Genomic DNA, 24,315 nt, shown 5'->3' with positions numbered 1-24,315 from the left:
CCGTTGCAGTGACATTTTTAAAATAAACTTTCTGCGAAATTGATTGAAAGGAACTGAATAAATTTTAGAGTTCAATTGATTAAAAATATTAAATTCCTTTGCAAAATGTAAAACATCCCTATGAATGCATTTTCAGTCACATTCACTGTTTTTAAATCTGGCAATATGTTTTACACCGTCTTGTAGGTGTATTTTTTCTTTTTAACGAAAATAATGCCTTGTCAATAAAAGAGAAAGGATTTGTGTTATCTTAATGAAGATATGCATGGTAGCAGAAATGTTCAGAATGTGAGAATACGTGTTATTCTTAGCAGTTCTTTCATAATATTATAACAATCAAACACATAAAAATTTCAGAAATATTGATACCAATTCTCTATTCATCACATATACCTTACATTTATAAATTATATTTTGTATGATCGTTATGATTCTTATCAGTTTTCTTATAATAATCCGAAAATATATGAAAGCTTAGCTCTATAGCAGTTTCTACGCAAATCTTGCATGAAATTTAGTATTTAATTATTTTAAGAAACTGATTTGTATTATTTTCTATAATCTCAGAAATAAGTAGAATAGATAAGTAACTTCTTTTTTGTCATAAAATTTATGCACCGATCGTCAAACTGTAATTATTCCTATATTAATTACATTTCACATTCATGTTATACATCTTCACGTAGCATTTTAAAGAATAATTACAAATTTACAATCATTTTCGAAAGAATTGAAATTTTTACGAAGAAAAGTTTTAACGTGGGCTTAGTACTTTACCGGAAAACGTATCTTGTTACAATGGTTATAATATATCTTTATGTGAACTTTCGGCCAACTTTTTTTAAATATACCATAGTTATAGAGGGAAACATTTCTAACATTTTGGAGTGGAAAAAAATAACAAAAGAACTGTAGCAGCTTCACATAGTTCTGTAGTCTGTAGTTTAGTTCTGTTCTGTAGTCACATAGTTCACTGTAGCAGCTTCACATAGAACTGTTCAGCTTACATTCAGGAATTTTTATTTATGTATGATTTTATTTTTATCGAATGCCCTAAAATTAAAAATTGACAAAAAAATTTTTACGTTCTTTTATAAATATATAATTTGAGGGAAGTTCAGAATCACCCACTGCTTAGAACATTTTTAAAAATTGCACATACTTGGTATCCATGTACACATCAACTTATTTTCACTTAAAAAAAATCCCAGAATTGCACAAAAATGGCATTGCACACTCCCTTGACACATGTACACATCGACCTATTTTCACTTAAAAAGGCAAAGAAAATTGACAAAAATTGAATTCTTCTTACTCTTGTAAAAAGCACCAATAAGTGGGTGATTCTGCACTTTACCTATTTGTAATTATTTTTAATGTGTTTTTAAAAGAAATCTTAATTATATCCTTTTTCTGCTTTGAGTAAATGCAGAAACTTGTTAGCATTGAATAAGTGGAAAATAAAATTGGTTGCAATTTTTCTGATTCACTGCTTCATTTAATAATTGTTTTGCCTAATTTTAGGGATCTTAAGAGCATATTTGTAAAAAATATCATTCATTTGTGATTTTTTTTTATTTTTTTTATCCTGTTTTCAGTACTTTTAGCTGTTTAAGATATCGGCAACATTAAAACTAATGCAATTTCAACATAAGGCATATAACTGTTATCTACATGTGTGGATATTGCCATTGGAAATTTCTAAAGGTGTGCCTGCGGTCCAGTCACTTGATATTGAGGATTTAAAAAACCAATTAAAAAATAATCATAACTAAAATTACTGTAGCTGAAAATATAAAACAAATGAACAAATAATAATTTAATAACACTAAGGAGTAATTAACTGAAAGATATATTAATGATAAATAGCTAAAACTCATTGTTTTTACAGTGGTGTTTATAGCTCATCATGAATTTATCATTATTTAATCTAACTTTGTATCCTTTCCATATTTTATCTCGAAGATGCCTAGAAGACAGTACTCTTCTTGAAAGTGTAAGTATGTTTTTGTTTTTTGCCTGTTGACCTGTATTCACCAAGACAGTAGCCTTTAAAAGGGAAGCTTTAAAAAAAAAAAAAAAAAAAAAACACCACTTTTATGAGTTACTTTTTTTTTTTAAGCTAGGAGCTTCTTAAGAATAAGTATTTAGTTTCAGCATAATTTCAAAGCTTAATGCATGCTTGATAGAGATTTTGATATTTACATAAAAGTGCAACCATCTTAATGCAGTTTGGTGTATTTAACAGGAGAAAAATAACAATGGCTTTTTGTTAAGAAAATTATTTATTACATACAGTCAAAAGTCGTTAATCCGGACTCGTCGGGACTTCGGCGATTCCGGATTATCGAATTTCCGGATTATAGATCATCAGTTTAAATCTCGTAAGATGGTATGCAGAAATTCTAAAATTAAAAATATGAACCGTAATTTATGAAATAAAGAACAATTATGATCTAAAGGGTATAAAAATTTACAAAAAAGAAAGCTTAATATTTATTTGTTTACTTTATTAAACATTTCTTTCAATGTAAGTTGGGTAAAATTCCATAATCGGGATGAGCGCCAAACTTGGCGAGAGTTTTTTTATTTGGTGCGATTTTGATTTGGTTGTGGTTTCTGGCTGTATGTTTTCTTATGGCAAACCTAGAGCTTTATTTTGGTAACTGTAAGAGCACGAATTTAGTGTAGCCAGAAGATTTTTTTAAAAATTTAATTTTGAAATACTGTGTTAGTTTTTAAAAGTTTTACTGTTTAATATTATTGTTATATATATGTTTAATATTATATTTATATAAATATTTGCAGAAGGTTAAGCTGTTGGAAGAAGGTTGGATTTTTAATGACATGACGTTTATAAATTATGAATGTTTTCATTTAATTTTATTTACTTATTTTTTAGTTTTGTTTCTTGCATGTGGCAATCGAAAGATGTGGAATATTTAAAGCTTTGAACAAAAGTTGTTTAGTACCGTAATTTCCGGAAGAAACGCCACGGCGTTTACGTGTTTAAAACTTAAATTTTCAGCGGGTGCGGCATTTCTACACACGTGGCGTTTAGGTGCACTAAAAATAAAATATTTCCTATGATGGTCATTGTACATAGTTTGGATGGCCTTGTCATTGTGCATAGATTGGTGCTGTTCCCACACAAAAGACCACTCAGTTGCTTTTTGCGAACGTTATTTTGTTTATGTCCTTTCCCTTGAACGGACCTACATGCCTTATTCACCCTAAACGAGATCTCAGAACAATAACATTCCTCCCCCTTTCAAATCAACATTCTCATCAGTTTAAATAGTCTCTCTCCTCTGCCATTCGATGAATCTTCCAGGACCCATCCTCTTTCCACCCCTGCCTTTTCTGCAATTTTTTTCAAAGGCGGACACGACTCCACCTGCCTCGCAATAACGAACTCTGACGTATTTCCCCTTCAGCATGAATGGATTTTTCTTGGCATTCTGCCAAATACAGATCCCATCAGTTAGGGTACAAGTACTTGTTGGATAGTTTTTAATTAGGGAGCGGAACAGAAGCTATACATTTCTTACTATTAATTTATTTTTGAGTTATGGTTTCATTTCATGCATTTTTCTTAACTGGTATGTCATATATCAGGACTTAGGTTGAGTTTTTGCATCTATACGGCCCACGACGATGTCACGCGCAATTTAATCTATTGCGGCGTTAGGAAAAAAATATGTATTTAACTATTAGCAATTATGAATTTAAACGCTTACTCATTTAGGTTGATCTTTACAATATGGTAACTGGTTGTTTGGCGACATTTTGGAGGCGATAACGGTTACTACCTGGAACTTTGGTAATAATGTGAGCAGTTCTCAGTTCCGATTACGCATTATTTTGTGTGAGGGAAATGAGAGATCATGGGATATGTCATGTGATATTAATGGACGAATTACGGTTCTTTAATCGGAAAAGGGGGGAAATCGGGAAAAAATCTGGAAATTTTGTATTTGGCTTTATTCTGTGTTGTGTGAAACAGTGTTCGTGAATTTTTGGATTCCATGGCCGTAACTAAAGTAAATTCGAAATGGGTATTTATGTATGTATTAATTTAATGTATGTGCTCATTTATATTTTAAGTAGTGTTTTTGAATTTAATTATATTTTAATTAAATGATAATTATTTTGTGAATTTTATGTTTGTAGGAATTTGGTATACGTTTTAGTTGAAGTAAACGTGCATAGAAATAATTTAAATATCTGACACTAAGTATTTGTAATGGTTGCGGTATGAATTCGTTGGTGACGTGTATAATGTAATAGATGATTTAGAGGTAAAAGTTTTTGGATATTTTATTTATTTTATACGTGGAAATGTTCATATTTGGGAAAGGTAAATACTTTTTTGCGATCAGGTAATTTCATATATGTTCTTTTTACCGGGTTTAAAGATTGAGAAAATTGTCATGTATTTTCGTGAAATTTTTCTAATTTATGAGAAAAAAGCAGTGTACATGGATATAGTGAAGAGTGTGCGCAATGCCATTTTTGTGCAATTCTGGGATGTTTTTTTAAGTAAAAATAAGTCGGCGTGTACATGGTTTAGTGATATTTTAATTAAATGATGGTTATTTTGTGAATTTTATGTTTGTAGAAATTTGGTATATGTTTAAGTTGAAGTAAACGTGCATGGAAATAATTTAAATATTTGATACTAAGTATTTGTAATGCTTGCGGTATGAATTCGTTGGTGACGTGTATAATGTAATAGATGATTTAGAGGTAAAAGTTTTTGGATATTTTATTTATTTTATATGTGAAAATGTTCATATTTGGAAAGGGTAAATACTTATTTACGATCAGGTAATTTCATATATGATCTTTTTACCGGGTTTAAAGATTGAGAAAATTGTCATGTATTTTCGTGAAATTTTTCTAATTTATGAGAAAAAAGCAGTGTACATGGATATAGTGAAGAGTGTGCGCAATGCCATTTTTGTGCAATTCTGGGATGTTTTTTTAAGTAAAAATAAGTCGACGTGTACATGGTTTAGTGATATTTTAATTAAATGATAGTTATTTTGTGAATTTTATGTTTGTAGGAATTTGGTACATGTTTAAGTTGAAGTAAACGTGCATGGAAATAATTTAAATATTTGATACTAAGTATTTGTAATGCTTGCGGTATGAATTCGTTGGTGACATATATAATGTAATAGATGATTTAGAGGTAAAAGTTTTTGGATATTATATTTATTTTATATGTAGAAATGTTCATATTTGGAAAGGGTAAATACTTTTTCGCGATCAGGTAATTTCATATATGTTCTTTTTACCGGGTTTAAAGATTGAGAAAATTGTCATGTATTTTCGTGAAATTTTTCTAATTTATGAGAAAAAAGCAGTGTACATGGATATAGTGAAGAGTGTGCGCAATGCCATTTTTGTGCAATTCTGGGATGTTTTTTTAAGTAAAAATAAGTCGGCGTGTACATGGTTTATGTGTATGTGTTATTTTGAAAAACGCGTAAGGTGTATGGTATTGTGCACTTTTTCCGAATTTTGCAGTGAATATTTGTCATGATTAAGCAGTTTTGTTTGATAAAATTTCTAGCATAAGTGTAATTCGGCTAGTAGATTGTTGGAAGAAGTGTTCAGTAGATAAGAAGAAAAGAAACATGTCTTTACTTCGTGAAGACAAAATGGCGGCGGGAAAAAAAAAATAGAGGGTTGCTGTAGGAGAGTTGGTCGCCAAATTTTCGCCAAAAAGACGCCAAGTTACCATAATGTAAAGATCAACCCTCATTTAATTATTTAGCACATTCAGTTATATTTCTCATAATTCGAAACTTTTATCATGTTATTCGATGAGGGGTAGGGCTATGGCGCCCGGGCACCCTGGTGTTTAAGCACCGCAGTTCAATGTATGCGGCGTTTCTGTGTAATTTTAATTTTTTTCCCGCCATTTTTCTCGAGTGCGGCGTTTACGCTGATGCGGCCTTTCTTCCGGAAATTACGGTATGTTGAATTCCACGACGATAGTAACTTGAATATTTTAGTTAGTTTATGATGCTGAATACGCATATTTGCTATTCTGTTTACGTTTAAAACTCACTTCTGATCTGATAAGTGTATATATTTATTTACTCAATAATTAATTACAAGAATTGTTTATTCTACTATTTTATGATGAATTACATATATAGGACTATGTTTTTACTTACAAAGCTTTTGGACTTTGTTTTACTCATCTAGTATTTTATCATCTCATTTTACTATTCTATTTACATAAAATAACGGAGTTTCACTACTGCAAAACTTAAAAGTTACTATTCTGTTTACATTTAAAAATCACATTCTGGTGCTTTCATTGCCGCCTAAAAAATTCGTTAAATTTTGAAGGCCAAAATAGTTTGGCCCCAACTTACCCCGCTTATCGAATTTTAGCCGTAAGTTGTTTAAGTTACTTCATTTTATGTGATAATACTTTCTCTTTAATTCTATAAACAGACATAATTTCTTGTTTAGTTGCAAAGTTCCGCTGTTCAAGTCCCGTAATTGCTGTGCCGAGAATACCGACTAACTTGTCAATTGAAATTTTTTCGTTTTCACTAACCTCTCTGTCACCTTCTTCATGTCTTTATCCATTTTTTGCAGAAATTCCACTTTTTGTTTGATGGACATCGAAACATACTTTCGTTTTGTAGATCCTTTGGGAGCTCCAGCATCGGCAATTCTATTTGACATAATCGAAAGTTCAAGTTTACTTTTATAAAATTGCTCTTACAGTCTGCAAAAAATAATAAGCCGCATCCAATTCGAAGATTAAGGAACAACACAATCATCAACATTAACTGAAATAGATAATTAGATAATTTTAGCTTATACCGTCCGTTATACATTAAACGCACACACGAAAACATATTCTGCGTTTGCGCACACGCTTATGCGCAGTCGTAAAGGTCTTATGCGCACGCGCAAACACCTATGCGCATGTGTCAATGCGGCGCATGCGCAGAAAGTTTTTAGCTTTGAGGTCCGGATTATAGATCATTCCGGATTATGGGTGTCTGAATTAACGACTTTTGACTGTATATACAAATTATTACACATATATGTTACATTTCAACTAGGATGAAATTGTGTAATTCCGAAAGGAATCGATGAATCTCTTTGCAAACGGATTTGTATTGTCTTCTGATGAAAATATCATTTAACTGCTTTGAGAAGAGATTACAAATTTTGTGGGAGAATACTACATTTCTGCAGAAATTTTACTATAGACAAATCCCATAATTTAAATATATAGTTTAAAATCGAGTTCAAGACGATAAATAATTTGTCTGTAAAAATCCTTGGAACTTGGAATACAATAAGAATACATACAAAAATGACAATGTTTAATATTAAAAACTGAAGAATTGTCGTACACACGGCTGCCACAGTTTGATGCGTTCTGCAACTTTGAAGATTTCTACCAATTTTTTACGATAATAAATAAGTATCAACATTTTTACGTATTAAAGGGTATTACAGTCAAAAGTCGTTAATCCAGACTCGTCGGGACTTCAGCGATTCCGGATTATCGATTTTTCCGGATTATAGATCATCAGTTTAAATCTTGTAAGATGGCATGCAGAAATTCTAAAATTAAAAATATGAAACCGTAATTTGTAAAATAAAGAACAATTATGATCTAAAGGTATCAAAATTTACAAAAAAAAAAAGCTTAATATTTATTTGTTTACTTTACTAAACATTTCTTTCAATGTACGTTGTTTAAGTTGCTTAGTTTTATGTGATAATACTTTCTCTTTAATTCTATAAACAGACATAATTTCTTGTTAAGTTACAAAGTTCCGCTGTTCAAATCCCATAATTGCTGTGCCGAGAATACCGACTAACTTGTCAATCGAAATTTTTTCGTTTTCACTAAACTCTCTGTCACCTTCTTCATCTCTTTATCCATTTTTTGCAGCAATTCCACTTTTTGTTTGATGGTCATAGAAACATACTTTCGTTTTGTAGATACTTTGGGAGCTCCAGCATCGGAAATTCTATTTGACATAATTGAAAGTTCAAGTTTAGTTTTATAAAATTGCTCTTACAGTCAAGTAATAAACCGGATCCAGTTCGAAGATTAAGGAACAATGCAATCATCAACATTAACTGAAATAGATAATTAGATAATTTTAGCTTATATCGTCCGTTATACATTAAACGCGCACGCGAAAACGTATTCTGCACTTGCGCACACGCATATTCGCAGTCGTAAAGGTCTTATGCGCATGTGTCAACACGGCGCATGCGCAGAAAGTTTTTAGCTTTGAGGTCCGGATTATAGATCATTCCGGATTATGGGTGTCCGAATTAACGACTTTTGACTGTATATTTACCTGCTATGTGCGCAGGGTATCCTTTCATGGACATTTATGTTTTCGAATGATTGAAGACTTCAGTAATGCATTATCAAACATACAGTCTTGAGAGCGGTGACGAAGAGGAATTTAAGAGAAATTTTTGCCATATGTAAACAATAGATTTTGAAACGTTATTCATAAGCCAAAAGATTACATTTAGTTCTGTTTGAATAACATTTGTTATTTAGATAAACTTTATGCGAGAAGTAAAAGCTGTTTCATTTTCTCTGTTTTATTTATGTAGAACCCAACGGCACAATTACTAAAGTGTTCAACTATGAAAGCTTGATCCTAAAATTAAATCATTATGGTTGTTTTGCCACCAAGCCATGTTTACTGTTTTTAAGTTGCTTTAAATTCATGCTGTAAGTTTCTGTGGAATGTCATATAACAGGGGTGGCCAAAGTGCGGCTTGTGAGCCTGAAACGGCTCTCGCAAGCAATTTGTGCGGCTCATGCATATAGAATATATGTATTAAATATCTTAAACTAAAACTATTCAGTGGCCAAAACAAAGTAATTAATTAGTTTATACTCTTTTTATTAGTTATTAAGTTATCAGGGATTTCTTTTCATTTAAAACCTCCTCTACTACTTCTATAATGATGTAAATATGAACTTGTGGCTTTTAGAAATTCTAGATGTGGCTCCCGAACATTCCTGAATTCAAATGTGCGACTCTTACTGACATGAAGTTTGGCCAACTCTGTCATATATAAAAATCGCTTTGTTGATATAGTTTAAGCTGTAATTTTTTTTTCCGGGGGGGGGGGCTTGCATCCCTTTGTTTGGATTTTCATTCCACATCATTTATGCCTCATTTGCTTATGCATTCATTATTTATGATCTTGCTTACCCTGAAAATTTATCTTAAATTCGTACTTTCCACATAAGCATCACTCACCTTAGGCACATAGCACTCGAGTGCTTTGCCATAATAATTTAATTTAGCCTTATTTCACAGTTAGGAACTACTTTTATATGCGCCCTCATGTCGCCAAATTTCTTTCCAAACATTTTTGGCGAGAAACTCCACACTGCCATATTACTACCTAAATTTTTTGTCTCTATTTCGAATTTTAAGCCTAAAATGTCTCCAAAAACCATGTTTTGAAGACACAATTTAAGCTAAAAATCCGAAACAAAAACAAAAAATTTAGATAGCAAAAATGTAAAGTTTCTAACCAAAAATATTTGGCAAGAATCCATATACACAGCGATATGTTTTAACTTCAAAAAACATCAATGAATTGCACATTCTAGGCAACGAAGGAATCTACAAACTGCGCTCACTTCACTTCAATAAATTTCAAAGAATACCATGTACGCAGCATTCTGTTTAAACTAAAAAAATCTACGAATTGCATAATCCAGGCATTGCACACAAATCAACCAAATAAATTAAACTAAATTACAAACAATTCAAAAAACAACAATGACAACAAAAATTCATAGTAAAAAAAACAATCATTCTACAAAGTAAAAACAGTAAAATAAAATGCACTTACCATAATACATTCCTAAATAAAATTTCGCCAGTCACACAATGTCTCTGAACAAAAGTGCCACGATTTTGCTATATCACATGTCTGTCTGAGATTCAAAATTTCGAAAGTAACGATAAAAACTCCCTCCAAAGTTAACTTGCTACACTAAAACCACAATCCAAATCTTAAACTCTGCTGACAGCCATATTTTTTTACCAGCAACCATTTGACTGCAAATCCACACAAGAACTATCAGAAATGCCCTTCTTCGTCCAAGTTCTCATAGCAGCTCCACATTTCAGGCTCTGTTTTAAAAGTCCCACAAAAATTTCAAAAATACACTTCAATCCTCATAAACACGCCCGTGAACAACTCGAACATCGTACCTTTTAATACTAAATTTACTTTCCACACAATCTAAAATACACAACTGAAATCTTGCCACCACGTCTATCATTGCAACATAGGCCATTTCAAAACACGCACGACACGAACCAACAAGCAATTAAACCACTCCAACAAAAGATTTTTCAATGACAACAGGGTTTTCATACAACATACAATCGTGCCAAAAACCAGCAGAGAATACATATCGCCACGTTTGGTGAAATTGGGGTGCATGTAAGAGTAGAGCCCACAGTTATTACCTAATAAATTTTTGTTAAGTATTTCATCCCATATTTACTGTTATCTTAAAAGTTCCTCTTATCATGGGAATTCTGCAAAGTCGTAGACTTTTGTCCTTTCTTACTTGTCATTATATTATTTTACCTGCTACTAAGCCAAAACTTATATCCTTATTGCATTAATTCTTCATCAAGCCTGTAAGAGGGCTGACCTGGGTTGGCTCAAAACTGATGCACACATATAGGTTAGAGGAAAATTTATGATATATGTGAATGTCATAGGTGACAGTTGTTAGTACTGAGCATTAGTTTTCATTTGTTGCCTCCGTGATTTGTATTGATTTGTGCATGCAAGCTCAGTTTCTCATTATATCATTCACACCACATATCATCATTTATTAAGTGATCCAGAACTCCATAGGTTATGGATTGTTCACTTCCCATCATCTGTGGAATAGTAAAATTGCTGAACACTAGTAGTTCAATTCTGGGTTTCGAATCCAGGTGAACAGGTAGGCTGCATGGCTGTTTCTATGTTTCCCCCTATGTATAACATGTACATGAACATGAACCAGTTTCCCTTACAGAACCATCCTTTCCTTTAGGCACATTTGCCACAATAAACTAAACCAAACGAATATCTGAAGTTCAAGAACATGCTGTTCTTATTTTACAACCAAAAATTACATGCAAGACTTAAAAGCAGAATTAACATTTAAAAGGCTCTGAAAGCTAATTATATCACCACTTTACATCTTCTATCATTGTTTAGAGTACACCCAAACATATTGGAATCCCATAACCATGCAGAGAATGCAGTCCTAATGAGATAGAGGTGTTTTAACAGTCTGTCATAGACTGTCAACAGTTATTTTTGCAGGCATGAATATGAATACACCGAGATTGTAAACTGATGATTAAAGACTAAGTTTAAAATAAGTCATGGCTTTCCTGATAATGAAGTTGCCTGAAGTTTCATAATATGGGCACCACATGGAATCTTGAATGTTCTGATATAGCCAGGCATTCTTCGGATGTCCACGGTAGCCACAGAGATCCAAACATTTTAAAATGTTCAAGATTCCATGCTTTAAGCCACATTATGAAATGTCGGAAACCTTCATCATCAAGAAAATCAGGACTTATTTTTATAGTCTTTAATTGTCAGTTTGTGATTACAATGAATTACAATAAATTATTTTCCTTACTACCTCTGATCAGCTAGAGGATAAACAAAAAATGCAGGAATAACATGCAAAATAACAAATGAATAACAAACAAAAAATGCAGCCAATAATGGGTGGAAAAACTCTTTGTTTAATGATAATTTACAGTATGTGTACACTTTTAGTCAAACCATTTACTGTTATGCAGGTTTCACAATGGTGACACATGAACTGTCAAATCCTTTCAAAAATATCTGGCATGTCATGAATGTTTGGTGCTGACATGGAGATTCTTGCAGTGAAGTCATTGTTAGAGTTAATGGGCATCTTGTAAACCAAAGCTTTCATAGTCCCTCACAAGAAGAAATCCAGGCTAGATAAATAAGTGATCATGGTGGCCATGAATAAAATAAATATGTGGCAAGCATGCATTATCTGGCATATCTGCTGCTGAATATTTAATAACAGCCAATTATTATAATTATCTATAAAATTAAACACAGACATGTATATATATAGAGAGAGAGAGATACACATATATAAATACTCATTTAAGAAAGATTTTCAAGACCTTAAATTTTTATTACTGTAAAATTCATGGCAAAACATTTTCATTTGAAACAATCAAGAAACGTCCTTCTTTTCATACCAAGTTTAATAATTTTACAAAGCAACAAAACATTTAAAAACTTCTTAAATATAGATTTATACGTTTTTCACATTTTAAGAATTTTGGTATAAAAATAGTAATTTTTCAGAAATTTTTCTTTCGGGGAGGGAGGGAAAATTCTGTTGCATCTCTTTTTTGAAAATATGTTATTTTTAAAAATAGCTTCTTAGCATGTATGCTATTAACTGGTAAAGAAAGATTTTCTAAATCGTTTTAGATAACTTCAGGTAATTAGCTACTTTCATTTTTTGGCCAGGTAGAATGATGCTTCTTTTGTACAAGTTGCTCAGAAAGTTATTTATTTAACTATTGAATAAAAATTAACTGGCCCTTTAAGTGTACATGTATATTTATGTCTTTGAAGTTCTGTAAAACCATCTCAAAAGGGTTTTTTTGGGTAATAATATGGATTTTAATATGATCAGAGTCTTCATTTTTGTAATTTTGACATTTTAATTCTATTAATAATCTTTTATTTCCTTTGAGAAAGTTTTGATTAAGAATTTCTGTTTTTTAAAATTAATCAGTGTAAAATACTTTTAGCCACTTTATTATAAATATGATTCTTATCTAAAATAAGAGTTTTAAATTTTAGGTCTCAAATAGTTATGATTGAAAAATATTCATTCAGTTTAGTTATTGGAAAATTTTTTCTTTTATTCTTTCATGGTTCTCTCTCACAATTCACAATACTTTGAATATTGATTTCAAGTTACTACTGAAGAATTTCTAAAATTATTGCTTCAAAAAGTATGTAAATATCTTTGAAAAAATAGTCCAAGTAAATGTAAACTATTTTCAATCAGTAAATATTAATACCCTGAAAATTTTGAAATTTTGTTACACTCATTAGCATATAAAGTTACAGGTATTGCATTTGATTTGTTATAAAAATGTTGTTGATACAGCTCAATATTATTTTAATAAATCTGTATACTATTAAAATAAAGCATATGAAAAAAAAAAGCATCTAAACCAGAGGTTCTCACTTTCTCTACTTGTCTAAGAAAGGAATTGTTTGACTGCTGATTAGTATACTCACTTCCAAAAGTTAAGCACAGAGAGGAAAATGCTAATTTCCAGAAGCCAATCAGAATTGAAGATGATGCAATATGCTGCAGAGGTAGATGGAAGTATGCAAATATGTTAGGTAATCGCCAATTGCGCTTTCATGTCAAATATGCAAAAAAAGCAGTCTTATAAGAAGCCAGCTTTATGAATGGTTACAGAAGTTGATTGTAAGTGCTGATAGAAGGTGTTTAAAACTTTCGTACAATTTGTTTTCAAGACATACGTGTTTCTATGACTTCCAGAAGACGAATGGAAGATTCTGAGTGCTGGCATGCTGTGGGGTGCATTGAAGCAGGAGTCGATCACAGATATTGCTCTTTTCTTCGGCATTCATCATTCTGCAGTTTCACGTGTATGGGAACAATTCCAAACCACACAGACAGGTGTCCGAAGACCCGTAGTCGGTCGTCCAAGGGTTACAACCCCTGCGGAAGATTGATATATTGCTATTGTAGCCAAGCGGAATCGCAGAGCGACCTCCACACGTGTGACATCTATGGTTACAGCGTCCGTTGGTAAGGCGATAGCTGCAGCTACTGTATGCCGAAGATTACATATAAGTGAACTGTACGCCCGCGTACCTCGAGTTTGTGTTCCTCTATCTGTCCAATCAAGAGGGGCACTATTACAATGGTGCCGGGAACATGCCAATTGGAATGTGTCTGACTGGGGCAATGTCATGTTTACTGATGAGTCAAGATTTGCTTTGGAGCCAGATGACAAGTGTATAAGGATATGGCATAAACAACGAACACACAATCATTCCCAAAACATCATCGAACATCACACATTCCGAGGTGGAAGCATTATGGTATGGGCAGGGATTTCATTAGGATACTACACCAACCTGCACATCTTTAAACGGGGTTCTTTGATGGCTGATTGAACGCTGCAGCAGTTGGCCCTACTTTTGTTTTAATGGACGATAACATACATCCCCATAGAGCTGACATTGTTGATGACTACCTGGAGAGTGAAGGGATTGCGCGTATGGCGTGGCCAGCATATTCGCCCAACCTTAATCCCATTGAAAATCTTTGGGATGCTCTCGGCCGTGATGTATCTTCACGTTTCCCACCTCCAGCCACTCTTATTGAACTGGAAACTGCTCTACAAGAAGAATAGCAATTGCTTAATTCTGCGGTGGTTGACCACCTAATTGAAAGCATGGTCAGAAGGTGTAAACTTTGTATACAGATGGAAGGGGGGGGAATTATATACCCTATTAATGTCCTTTGTTTCATTTTATGCTGTTTATTTTCACTTTATACATAATTCTGTTTAAGTCTCCAGTATATCATTATCTGATAACTTACAAAAATTTAATATTGTTTTCATTTCTGTATATAATTATTGATTTTGTTTTATGTATAAATATATATGCTACTTTCCTGCCAAATTTTGTGTCAATCAAAGCAGTATTTGTTGATTTTTTTGCATTTTACATCTTCGTGCTTAACTTTTGTAAGTGAGTGTATATTTAATAACTAACAAAGGAAAACTAAAATGTGATTGAAATCAGTTTACATAAAAGGGATGAAAAAATTTTAGCTTAGGGATAATAAAATGCAATGACGTTTATAGAAATGTTTCTTATTTTTATTTATTATAAATAATAATTTGTATATCAATAATCATATATGATAAACTGATAATTTATTAAATATGATAAACTTTTAATTTATAAATATTTGTGATTTCATTTATTTCAATTCTATGTATAATTTGAAATGCAATATTCAAACTTAGGATTTATGCCTTTCTTATATGTGGTAAGAAGGCAGGAATGTAGTGAAATAAAACCATATAATCTAATAAAAGTATAGAAAAAAATTTAGAGTAAATAAATTCTTACTAAAATAAATTTTGTATTCAGCAGTTGTTTGATAAATATCTGACTTAAAATCAAGCTGAATATACAGTATCTGGTAAATATAATATTTGTTTCATTCCTAAGTATTATATTAAGGCAAATTTTAATTAAGTTAGCACTTTTTTAATTTCCATCCTTTCAAATTTTCCAAAATTTATTTACATTTTGAGCTTAGCATTTTACTAATTGCTTGCAGTTTACCTATGAAGTGCTTTGACAGTGCCCATGCATTTATCAAATTTAGAACAATAATGCTACTTATTAATCAGTGAAACTAATAATTAATCAAATAGAATAATTAGATTGTATCCAAACAATTGATACCACTCAAAATTAATAATTTAAATTAAAACTATATCATGAAAAGTTTTGTATCAGTATGGACATGTATTTTGTAGGCATTTATTACTAGTTATTGCTAGATATTTCTTTTCATCTGTGTAGTATGATAAAGCAGCTATAAGATGTATCAAAATACAAGTGATATATTAAGAAAGTTACTCTGAAGTTTCACTGCATACAAATGAATAATATGAGCTCTATATCTATTGTTTTAAAAGAAACGGTTTTTATCCCTGAATTTATTCTTTCTAATAATTGTTTGACATTTTTTACTGTGTATGGACAGGACTTACATTATGCTTTTTGTTTCCTTCTGCAGTTGTTGCCTCTTCTAAATACTGCTGCCCGCTGAAGGCCAGAATTTGGCATGAGTAAAGCAGTAAGAATATGCTGACTACACATGCTTACTGACAAAATTTAGGGGAACAATTTATGCATAGTCATCAACCTTGTGATATGTTACCTAATGTGTATAATACAAGCTGTTAAGCAGTAAGATATGCTGAAACTAGATGCTTCTTGAGGATATTTTCATGCTCAGAAAACATTGTAAAGATTGTAAACCTTGTAAGACCTTTCTGTCTTAGAGAATAGTCCTCAACTTACATAAAGATGCCAACACCATTTCATGTGTCATCTAGAAATGGGGTTGTGAGTCATAGCTTGCCTATACTAGGTTTAGACCTACCAAAGGCTTTCTTGTTTTCTTTGAGTAAGCAACAGTTGAAAGAATTGAAAAACCAAAGCAGCTGCTACAGACTGTATGCAGAGTTATAATAAATCAGTGTAATTGCATTTTAGACATAAAGCAAGGTTATCTATATTTTAATCTATAACTTCATTTCAAGAAATAATTATAGCTGCATTTAGAGTCATTTATTTTGGTTAGTTGTGAACAGATTTATTAAATTAATAGAATATTTTCACTTGCATTGAAAAATGAATTTTTTAATATTTTATTAAAAACTTACTGACAGTCAGGGATTTGATATCTTTTAAAAATTATATTTTTATGACTTATAAACTGTTTTTTTTATTTTATTCTTTTAATTGAGAAAATATGTATCAGTTAAAATTAGTTAAAATGTCTTCATTTTGAAATAAAAAATTGAAATTTATCTGACTGGCAAATGAGGAGTTGATGCCATGTGATATTATTTAAAATGAATGAGTATCATTCTGAAGCTCATTTTAAGAAATTTTCTCTTGAGATAAAGCATTCAGTCTGTGCTCAAATACAAGAAATAACTTAGCTGGAGTTTTGCTGTTAAAATTTACTGTTTAAATATTTAATTGTTTTTTTTATTATTATTATTATTATTTTTCAACTTTAAAAATATAAATCATGTTAGATTGTTCATTGAATTAACCACTTCACTGTTTACCCCGAGATAGATGCATTGATTTGAAAAGTGTCATCAGTAACTTTGAACCCTAATATATTATATAGTACAGTCAAAAGTCGTTAATCCGGACTCGTCGGGACTTCGGCGATTCCGGATTATAGATCATCAGTTTAAATCTGGTAAGATGGTATGCAGAAATTACAAAATTAAAAATATGAAACCGTAATTTATGAAATAAAGAACAATTATGATCTAAAGGGTATCAAAATTTACAAAAAGAAAAAGCTTAATATTTATTTGTTTACTTTATTAAACATTTCCTTCAATGTAAGTTGCTTCGTTTCATGTGATAATACTTTCTCTTTAATTCTATTAAACAGACATAATTTCTTGCTTAGTTACAAAGTTCCGCTGTTCAAGTCCTATAATTGCTGTGTTGAGAATACCGACTAATTTGTCAATCGAAATGTTTTCGTTTTCAATAACCTCTGGGTCACTTTCTTCACTATCGGAAGCGAATTATAATGACGAGGAACTTGATTTAAATCATATCAAAGACAGAATGAAATACTACACTTAGTATGGAATTATAAACCAAATAAAATAAAAACATCTGCCCTGAAGATAAGGATAGTGCTGACAGATCAACTTCCAATCCGCCGCGTGAAATTGATAAACAGATTTCGGATCTCAAAACATACTTTCGCTTTGTAGATACAAATTACATATTAGTAAATGTATATCGGAAATTCTATTTGACATAATCTTTCTAATCTATCATAATCTAATAATGACGTTTCTGCCCCCCCCCTCTGCCGCAGAGCAGCGTGAAATTGATAAACAGATTTCGGATTTCAAAACATAATTTCGCTTTGTAGTAAATATATATCGGAAATTCTATTTGACATAATCGAAAGTTCAAGCTTACTTTTATAAAATTGCTCTAACAGTCTGCAAAAAATAATAAGCCGGATCCAATTCGAAGATTAAGGAACAACGCAATCGGCAACATGAACTGAATTAGATAACTTTAGCTTAGCGTATAACTCCGTTACAATTTAAACGCGCATGCGCACAAACATATTCGCAGCCGTAAGGGTCGTACGCGCTATCGTAAACGCCTGTGCGCATGCGTGAACGCGACGCATGCGCAGGAAGTTTGTAGCTTTGCGGTCCGGATTATGGGTGTCCGAATTAACGACGTTTGACTGTATATATATTGAATTGGTGCAGAAGTTCATGCCATTCTTCATAGGGTTGCTAATACTGCACTGTGAAGCCTTTACTTTTCATTATTCAGTTATTTCTCTTCAGTTTAGAGTTTGACTGATGTGAACAGGAGTATTGCCAATTTGTATGTTGGTAACAACTCATTTTGACTATTTCCAAGGCTAATCAGTATGGAGTATCAAATACAGAAAAATTAACCTTTCTGGCACATATACCACCCCTTCTGATTATCATCTCTTCTGATCTTACTAGAAAAACATTCAGGAACAAGAGTGTCAGGGTTAAGCGTTGTTTAGAGACTTGCTAACTTGCTTCAACTTGAAACCTGTATGCACATATTTTACATAATTATTTGGATATTTATGATGACCATTGACCTTTTGATATTATTTGAATTATTAAAATCGTTCAAAGCTATTCGTAGCACTTTTCAAATAAATGAATCTGACTCCCGGGGGGGGAACAGTAAAGTAGTTAATTGTGCTGTAAAACAACAGTTTCTATCTATTACAGACCTACTTTTAGGAATAATAATTATTTCCTGCTTTCTTAGCAGCTTAATGGAAACTGCTTTAAGGTGTAATTAACATTGTTCTGTTACTGTTTGTTTGCCTCTTAACTCAAAAACTTCTCATAAATAGTTGTGTGGATATTATGTTAGTCTCATCCATATTATTTTGATTACTGAAATTTCTTATAAAGTAAAATAATTATTTTTAACCATATATAATTTTTCTTTGGGATATTTTATAATATAAGAAGAAAAGTAAAAGATAAAATTAATATAGACTCTTTATCCTCTTCACAATTTCCATATTTGTTTATTATTCCATATTTTCATTTGTACTTTCATCCAAATTAATTCAATGCTATTTTTTGACTGTTTCTCATAATCCTTATATTTTGCCATTCTTTTTCAAGAATCAGAAATTTTTAGTTAGCTATGCAGGGAGAATAAAATAATGTACACTGTGGGAAAAAATAAATAAAAGGGGCGACAGTTCTATATCTCCCTTTCTACTGGGCCGATTGACAAAATTCAACTTGAGTTTTTCATGCCTCGAAAGCGCGACGTAGGATATGTATTAGATTTATATATAGCATTATTCTAATATAGGAATTTTGACACTAAATCAGACTTTTTTTTAAGCATGTTTGTTGAAAGCGATAAAACATCAAAGTGGTTTAGACACTTTGATAAAATTATTTGAAAGTAGGAACGAGGTTACTTTTTTTCTGCTCATGCACTATGTAAAAAGGTACGAGGTGCCTTTTTTTCCGCTCCGGCATAATGGAAGGGAAAAGAAAATTGGTTGCCATATATTAAGAAGTTCGCCAAGTGAATTAATTATTCTTGGCGCAAACTAAAAAAATTGTGCCAAGATAAATTTTCTAATTTCTCCGTAAATTTCGCACCAAATTTTATATCTAGGCATAATTGAAGTCGTAGAATCGAAATATTGAAAAAAAGGTATGTTATTTCAGAAAAAGTTCGATTTTGTGTCAAAATACCTATATTAGAAGAATGCTATATACTATAAATCTAATGTATATCGTAAGTCGCGCTTTCGAGGCATGAAAGACGTAATTTGAATTTTGTCAATCGGGCGAGTAGAACGAGAGGTATAGAACTGTCCCCCCCCTTTTTTTGCGTAGTGTACATTAATTCACTAAAAGAAGCCATTTGCTTTGTATAGGGGTAGATGATATATTATACTTTATGTTTTACCTCACTTCTTTTTAGGAGTATGATATGTATATGTGTGTGTGTATTTTGAAGCATATCTGTAATGCACTATGGGCAATATACTCAGTGAATGGATTGAAGTGACCTATAGGTTCAGTTAGGGTTCTTCAACCTAACAGGAATATGCTGAATTGATAAATGTCTAATCATTGGGGTAAAAATTCACTGAATGGGTGAACAGATGGCCAAATGGTTTCAAAAGATGAAAAAAGTGGCCAGATTTCTGAGGTTGTTATATGGGTACAATGTTTAGATAATACTGTTTAAGTAAAAAAAAAAAAAAAAAATTAAATCTGAAAGGTTTCAGATTTTAAATCACGTATTACGTCCAAAGGGGCATTTTTTTAATGTTTTGTGTGTTACCTTTATTTATTAAATATCACGTTCTTTGCACTTAAACCATAAAATTCATTTCGATAGCAATGTCGCAAAATAATTTTGAAATGAGCAATATCTTTAGGATTTTCGATACACCGTTCCGCGCGCTGGAGATAAAAGTTTTTTCCCCTCCGTAGAGTGTTGCCATTGCTCGCTTTTAAATCGTTGAGTTTGTTACTCAAAAATTCGTTAAATTTTTACAAAATATGAAATCGATCTTAAAACAAATTCCAACTTTCAAATTTGGGCTTCCACATGCCTATATTCGCAGTAGGATTACGTCATTCAAAATTCGATGTCTCTATGTACCGTTGTTTTATCACAATGCGAGAAATATACATACATTTATGCAGATTTTTCATTATTTAATTTTCTCAAACATAATGCAGGACATTTATAGTGATTCAACACAAAATCGCTAAACGAAAACAATAGTCCTTTAGGAACAAAGCCCCTTTGGTCTAAAAAAAATTTTAATGAGTAACTGTAGCATATGTAAATGTGTTTATTCTAAAATGAAATGCAGTACAAAGTCTGTAATCCGGACACGTCGGGACTTCGGCGATTCCGGATTAGGGGTTTTTCTGGTTTATAGATCATCAATTTAAATCTGGTAAGATGGCATGCAGAAATTATACAATTAAAAATATGAAACCGTAATTTTTGAAATAAAAAGCAATTAAAGGGTATCAAAATTTACACACACACAAAAAAAAAGCTTAATATTAATTTGTTTACTTTATTTAAACATTTCTTTCAATGTAAGTTGTTTCGTTTTTTTGTGCTAATATTTTCTCTTTAATTCTATAAACAGACATAATTTCTTGTTCAGTTACAAAGTTCCACTGTTCAAGTCCTGTAATTGCTGTGTCGAGAATACCGACTAACTTGTCAATCGAAATTTTTTTCGTTTTCAATAACCTCTCTGTCACTTTCTTCACTATCGGATGCGGTACATCGAAACATGGCTTTTGCTTTGTAGATCCTTTGGCAGCTCCAGAACTGGAAACTCATTTTGACATAATCGAAAGTTCATGCTTAATTTTTATAAAATTGCTCTAACAGTCTGCAAAATATAATAAGCCGGATCCAGTTAGAAGATTAAGGAACAGCGCAATCTGCAACATTGACTGAAATGCCTTAGAATCAGTAAAGATAATTTTAGCCTAGTTTATACCGTCCGTTATACATTAAATGCGCATGCGTAAAGGATACAAAAAAAAAAAGTTTGTGGCTTTGAGGTCCGGATTATAGATCATTCCGGATTACGGACTTTGTACTGTATTTTAAAAGCTTATTTTATTGCGTTTTAGCTGGAAACATACTGCTTGAATGATAACAGAAGAAAATTCTAAGGCAATGGGTTTTATCCAGGGAAAACTGCCGTTTGAGATGGGTTTTAATAGTTTCAAAGGGTGTGGTTAGCCTTTTATTTATGTGTTAAGAATCTAGCTTTAGTTTATGAGTGTAAAAAAACTACTTTTTTCTTTCAAGTTTTGGTATTTGTCAACATTTTCTATATTTCTATTTTTTAAGTAATAAAATACATTGAAACTAACCTAAGTAAATTTTTCATATTCAAATTCATTTTTCATTACTTCATGGAACACGAGGAGTTTTGTATTTGCTTTCTTAATTAAAAAAAAAAAAAATCTAAATAAATGTATTTTTCAAGTTTTAGAAGGGGGGATAATCTTCTAGCAGTGGTAAAAAGGGTGCAAAGAGCAAAATAGGTTGAAAACCACAGTTTTAAGGGGAAGGAACTGGAAATCATATATACTCATATTAAGCAGTATAAAAACAGAAGTTGTATGAATCATCGTGAATGCATATGTCTTCTGTCTGTTGAAAATTTGATCAAAGGTATATTTTTTACTTTGCAGGATGTTTGATATCTTAAAAGTATTAAATCTATATCTCATCTGAATTCACTTACATAATAAGTGTTTAAACTGTAAGTGTTACACAGTGTTCAGCAAATATACATAAAGCATTCATTTTTATAAATGCTAAATAGGAAATATTAAATTAATTGGTACTTATTTGTTAACCAAGTACAAATGATAAATTAGCAAATGTATTAATGAATATGCACCTTTAAACTTGAGTAAAAAATTGAAGACTGTAAATTCAACCCTGTTAAAATTAATTCAGAATTATTTAAACATGTTAAACTTATTCTGAACAAATATTGCATTGCTTCGTATAAAACTTTTGTTATATAAAGCTTTTAAACGTAAAAGTTTTGAGATTTGTTTTTTTTTTTTTTTTTTTTTTTTTTTTTTTTTTTTTGTTTAGCAGCTGAAACACTTTTCAGGAAAGCATAACTTTCTCATAATTCTATTAGTATTAAGTAAAGCCATTGATTTACCCCTTTAACTATTCCTATGCATCACAAAGTCATTAGACACATGACTCTTGCCCAGGGAACAATTTTTAATTGTTATGTTTTATTTTCTTGAACTCTCCCGTGAATGTATATTGCCTTTTAAAAATAATTATAATTTACTACATGTGTAATTTTATTTTTTGAATGCAGAAACCTTTGGTTGAATATCTTAGTCATAATGATGCTCATAACGATAGGGATTTGTATGTGATTCTTTGATCCAAATTTTGATCAAAGTACTCAGCTAGTTAATCTTTGTTACTTTTCAACTGTAAAATATAATGTTTTTTAATGTTAAAAAGGACTATTAATGGTTCAGCTTGAATAACATTTATTAGTTTTTGTGTATTTTAAAAAATGTTTCATTCTTTCCACAGAAATTGTCTTTTTTTTTTTTTTTTTTTTTTTTTTTTTTTTTTTTTTAACAGAATTGTTTGCTAGTACTAACTGAAATTATTTTTTTTTCTGTTTCAGGAACTATGCTTCATTTGATTCACTATCCTTGTAAAATATAGCAGAGTATTTGATTATGGGACAATCCCATTTTTACTTTGCAATTTAGTGCACTATTTTCTGCAATTTTTGAATAGTCTTAAATACAGTTTCTTGTTATCATAATATCTTGTTCGTTGTGTCTTTATGACATAGAGATTAATATCCAAGGCTGCTAATTACGTAAGTGAGCCTGTATTGTTTCAAATCAACATTGGCCATCGCTACAGCTGATAATAATGTATGTATAATGAGACCAATATGTATGAGACTGGTGAAGTAATGCTTGACTATTCCCTAAAAAATTTTGTGTATTGAGCTTGAATTTTATAAATATGTATATACTATAAGTGTTTTTGGCATTTTTCAATATTTTGTGACTTAAGAAAAATAAATATGACAGATTATATATGTCAGAAATAATGGTTTTAATAATAGGCTTTTCAGTGTTTATTATACTTGAATTTTTATGTTTTGACAAAATATAATTTTAAAATTGCTAACGAATATATATATATTTTAAATTATAATTTACTTTTAGCCACATAAGATAAAATGCTCATAATTATAGTTTCTTATTCACATATAATTTTACTTAAAAATACTAAATACTATTGTAGGTTCGAAATAGTTTTTTATTAGTAATGTAATTTAAATACATGATTTTTTGTAATATTCTAATTATTAAATAAAATCTTTGATGTTGTTTTAAAATGTTTAAGAGCACTATGTAATATTTTCAATATTTTATTTTACAGCTCAGTTAATGAAGAGCAGACAGTTTAATTTAAAATTCCAGTGCGGACATTGCTCATACTCAACTGATAAAAAGTGTCATTTCACTTATCATCAGCGTCTTCATTCTGATCATTCATATAAATGTGTTTACTGCCCTGAAATATTTTCTAAATATCGCTTTTTACAAAAACGCTCATAAATTTATCTATGAATTGAAATTTCATTGCATAGCATTTTTAAGTTAATAAACATGATTGTTTGAAAACTTGAAAGTGTACTTATTTTCTGTATTTCATTTGAAAAATTAATAATTTAATGGATGATTTAATCTGATGTTTCACTGTTCAAAAATAGCAGAAAAGGATGTTAAAAAT

The 24,315-nt window shown here is 31.1% G+C and overlaps 1 long non-coding RNA gene across 2 annotated transcripts; it reads left to right on the top strand.

The window, feature by feature from the left end:
* The first annotated feature begins 20 nt into the window (after positions 1-20).
* LOC146998479 (uncharacterized) lies at positions 21-23,610 on the top strand. Of its 2 annotated transcripts, none has more exons than XR_015039455.1 (3): positions 21-288; positions 15,941-16,434; positions 23,186-23,610. It is a non-coding gene; the product is annotated as an uncharacterized LOC146998479 (long non-coding RNA). The 2 variants fall into 2 exon arrangements; XR_015039454.1 differs by having other exon boundaries at positions 15,941-16,505.
* The last annotated feature ends 705 nt before the right edge of the window (positions 23,611-24,315 follow it).

This window comes from Stegodyphus dumicola, chromosome 2 (assembly GCF_044657685.1).
Source record: "Stegodyphus dumicola isolate Sdum_Otavi_A_Nest chromosome 2, ASM4465768v1".
NCBI lineage: Eukaryota > Metazoa > Arthropoda > Arachnida > Araneae > Eresidae > Stegodyphus > Stegodyphus dumicola.
The sequence above is the reverse complement of the archived record's forward strand: the minus strand, read 5'-3'. Positions and strand labels throughout refer to the sequence as shown.